The sequence below is a fragment of the Eleginops maclovinus genome, chromosome 23, assembly GCF_036324505.1.
Source record: "Eleginops maclovinus isolate JMC-PN-2008 ecotype Puerto Natales chromosome 23, JC_Emac_rtc_rv5, whole genome shotgun sequence".
Taxonomy (NCBI): Eukaryota; Metazoa; Chordata; class Actinopteri; order Perciformes; family Eleginopidae; genus Eleginops; species Eleginops maclovinus.
The window spans coordinates 2,022,976-2,027,429 of NC_086371.1; the positions used below are offsets into that span (position 1 = coordinate 2,022,976).

Below are 4,454 nucleotides of genomic sequence, written 5' to 3' on the forward strand. Positions count from 1 at the left end.
ATTCCATAAGAACATCAATACAAAAAGCAATCAGGAAATCACAAAGCACATGCCAAGCGATGAAAATATTGCCCTGAGTGTAGTTACTGTACCTTACTCCCTTCAACCACATCCATAAACTCCCCCTATAGTGTGATGCTCGTAAAGCTATCCACATGTACACCCCCGGGCTGTAAGTCTTTAACATGTGGATCCAATAAAGGTTCCTTTGTCCCTCCCTCTCGGAAAATGTACAGGTTCAATACTCCGAGAGCACAGAGTAAACGGAGAGAATAATAATGAAAGACATTTGAATCCGACTGCTTTAGAGCTGTTCAGATGTGGTGTTGTTTGATGGAGCTAGGATCACATTTACTGATGCTTCCAGATGTGCTTTTCTGGAACTCTGAAATGAAATCGGTTATTTCTTCAAAGATCCACCAAAGAGACATTTTAAGTACGTAAAAATACTCTATGATCAATATTTAGTTACAGACATTGAAGAGATTAAACCATACATGTATGAATCAGGTCATGGATGTATGTGCAAGTACATCTGTGGCTGTCAGATGATAGTAGATAAGAGGCGTAAATGCAGATGTAGTTGGTTAGTGCATGTTTCTTTAGTCTTTGTTGCTAGCTTGTTAGCTACTGGCAGAGCTGACATTGTAAGTGCATGTTTCATTTGTTTACATTGTTTGTTAGCTTCTTAGCTTCTAACTGACAGTGGTTGATATTGTAAGAGCAGATAGAATGTTTCATTTGTCTTGGTTGTTAGCTTCTTAGATACTGGCACTGGTGTAGCAGGTATATACATATACAGGAATGCATTCCACCAATAATCCTCACGTTTTATTTTATTGTTCCAATATTATTTATTGTCACTTTTATTTTGGTATGGTTACTACAAAAGAGCGTTTTGGGAGCTAATGCTTTTATTTTGAAGTCTTCACTTTCGGCAGTGACGTCATCTACCTGCGTTGCACTCTCTCTCACTCAGGTGTTTGATGGCAGACTGAGGTGAGGAGAGTTTGTCATGTGCTCTTTGTAGATTTCTGTTCTAAATGATGTTTACAGGTGTTTATATAATCTTAAACTGTGAAACAAGGTTATAATATCATTCCATGGTGCTAATGTGTTGCTGTGTAGTTGCTTTGCAGAAGTTTGAGTGTTTTAGCAAACTTTTAGTTAAGTGTACTGTTTAGCAGCACTTGTGAGGACTCACACACAGCACCTGCAGCATGTTTAATGGCGTCTTTTCCCCACCACAGACTGGTGTGTTGCAGACGTCCATCTGTATTAATGCTGCTGCATTATTGTGTTTATTTCATGCAGAGGAATAAATACGCCACAGTTTCGGTTAAAGACAACAACCGAATCTCCTTGTCCATCAAACACGCTCAACACAACGCAGAGTCGTAGCAAGGGTCTGCTGAGAAGCAGGCCCAGACCAGCTACACTGGCACACATGGTAAGGGCAGTTAGCATGATTCATTTGCTTACATCGTTTGTTAGCTTGTTAGCTTGTAACTGACAACGTAAATAGCTGTGCAACATACAATAATATGTAGTGGGATTTTGGTAGAGCGGGGAAGGACGCGCCAAGGGTTCCATTTTTGTAAAAGAAAACTGCACTTGCTGTCAAAATATTCACTATGCTAATGCTAACTCCCGGTTTCACTCCGCTAATGCTAACTCCCGGTTTCACTCCGCTAATGCTAACTCACAGTTTCACTATGCTAATGCTAACTTCCGGTTTCACTCCGCTAATGCCAACTTCCGGTTTCACTCCGCTAATGCCAACTTCCGGTTTCACTCCGCTAATGCCAACTACCGGTTTCACTCCGCTAATGCCAACTTCCGGTTTCACTCCGCTAATGCTAACGCACAGTTTCACTATGCTAATGCTAACTCACGGTTTCACTATGCTAATGCTAACTGACTCTCTGTTTGACTGCTATGAATTGTAGGAGGTTTCTTTTTTAGCGTTTGCATATGAAAAAGTCATACAATTTAAGAAATGTTCAACAATCTAGGGTGCCTGGTGAAGGCTTAAATCTCAGAGAACCGGAAAGTGCACAGACATCTCCCTAACCCGTCTATCTCTTAACCTTTAAGAGTATTTTATGAATTGCACGGTGTCCTTGGGTGTCGTGAAAGCCCCTTTAAAATAAATGTCAAAACTTTGCACGGATACAATTCAGTAGAGTCAAAGTCAGACATTTTAAGAGACGTAAACATAAGGAAATCACATTTTTGGAGGAACATTTAATTAGAATTTAGCTAGAATTTGATGTTTAGGATGAACTGACTGCAATGCACAATGCAGACTGTTAACTCTATATGAGACTGTATGACACACACACACACACACACACACACACACACACACAGGTTAGTTCCTGTCAGTAATGGCCTCCTCCCTCCCTCCTCCGTCTCATCTATAAATAGGCTGAAGCAGAGCGTGAAATGAAAAGCGAGAGAACAGCATGAAATGTGACCAAAGTTGGGGAAAATGGACATATTTATCCTTTTGTTTTTTTGAAGAAGGCCTGGGAAATAATGGCACAATTTTTACATAAAGCCATGCAATCTTCACAAACACTGCTGATATTATGCTCATATTTACACCCTGCTCTTGTTTTACGCCGTGTAATAATGGATCATTGTCACCGACTGATGTACGACGGACACAGGTCTGCTGTTGTTGCAGTCTGATGTGTAAATGTGGGGGGAAATAATAGGAATTATCCATAAACAGGCAAAATACTGAAATATTTTACTTACTGAGGCCCAGTTTTCTCAGCAAATGTAATTATGACATCTTTTTTCTTGTATTTTGTAATTTTCTTTTGGTTAAATGTTTGCACTCGACCCTTGACCCAATGTATTATGGTTATTTTTGCAATTACACCATAGCTCCTGTTTATTCCGACATAACATTTTCATATTTTTAGAATGATTTAAAAATCCATCACAGTTCTGATCAATCTCCATTGCTTTAGCATGTTAGCATTAGCATTACTAAAGCTTCCTCTCCTATTGGACCAAAAAACGGCTGCTAAAATCGCCATTCATTCCCAGGACTGTGCAGATGAACTGTATACTAATGCTTGATAGGAAAAGGCTAAGCATACACACAGGCTTTGAGAGTGTTGGTTGAAGCAGGATTACGTAATCAGGATACCAAAATACAGGCTACAGTATTCCCTTAAACAAGACTTAGTCAGATAACTGTTATATGGCTAAACATGAGGGATTACTAGCAGAATTACAATGTTAAATTGCATTTTTCAATAAAGAGTTGTATATTACAATGTATTATATTCAAATGTTGGGTCTTTTGTGATTACACCAAATATTCTGTTTATTCCAACATTTTTTTCATATTTTTCCATCATTTCTATTCATATCATTTAAAAATCCATCAGAGTTTTCAGAAAAGACTTTCAGCTGTGACCTACCGTTCATCAAAGTTATAAATACAAAGATTTATAGAATAATAAGTTTCATTTTGTTGAAAACAGCAGTGCAGGATCTTGGTTTTTCTTCAACCCAAAGCTTTAAATCATCAGGACAAAGTAGTTGTATCTACTGGTAGAGATCCTGATCATCTCCGCTCTGACTTTTAATGTGACATGTTGAGTATGAAGTTAAACAACCAAACTTTTATCTGTTTCCAGCATCAGCAGTGTGATTTATAACTCTGTAAACTGAACATCTCTAGGGTTTTTTTGGACTTAATAGACATCAGTTTAAAGAATTGCTTCAAACTCTGGTGATTCTTGAAAAATCATTTGTCATTTTGGACACGTCACAGACTAAACGGCACGTCAGAAAATGACAGTAATCATTCCTGGCAAATTGAAATCCACATTAACTGCAGCCCTGATTTAATTTACCCAGAATATTCTGATTACCTCACATCTGCCGTTGTGTGGAACCCATTGTTTCCATTCAGCCAAGCTCTCCAAATGCACCATGGGAAAGTTCATCCGCACAAGGTTACCCCTGAATTGATCTCAGACAACATGCATTGTGTGTGACCGAGCGTTCAATAGCATTAAAAAAAGCCTCACACAATACACAGGTTTGTTCGGCAAACCACCCAACTGCAGCATCACACACACACACACACACACCAGGGTCCTCAGTGGTGTGTGTGTGTTTGTTTGCATGTCAGCATGTGTGTTTGGACACAATTAAAATGTCCTCTTGGCGGCGAGTGCCAATGCATCACCCTGATGACAGTGGACAGGCTGTTTGCTTTGCTGCCGCTGATATCGAGCTTAATGATGTTGTCCTTCATTGCCGCCGCTGACCTGCCCATCACTGATGCGTGGCAGCTGGTTTTCAATTGGGAGGAGATGTGTGTCGTGTGTGTGTGTGTTCAAGCAGATTGAACCTCTGCTTGGACTCTGATGTGCGAAGATGCCAGCAGGGATTTTTGTAACCCAGCAGCTAGAAACAGATCA

General features: G+C 39.7%; 1 long non-coding RNA gene across 1 annotated transcript; it reads left to right on the forward strand.

The window, feature by feature from the left end:
* The first annotated feature begins 941 nt into the window (after positions 1 to 941).
* LOC134860062 (uncharacterized) lies at positions 942 to 3,275 on the forward strand. Its single transcript, XR_010165191.1, has 3 exons — positions 942 to 999; positions 1,251 to 1,450; positions 2,431 to 3,275. It is a non-coding gene; the product is annotated as an uncharacterized LOC134860062 (long non-coding RNA).
* Positions 3,276 to 4,454: the final 1,179 nt, after the last annotated feature.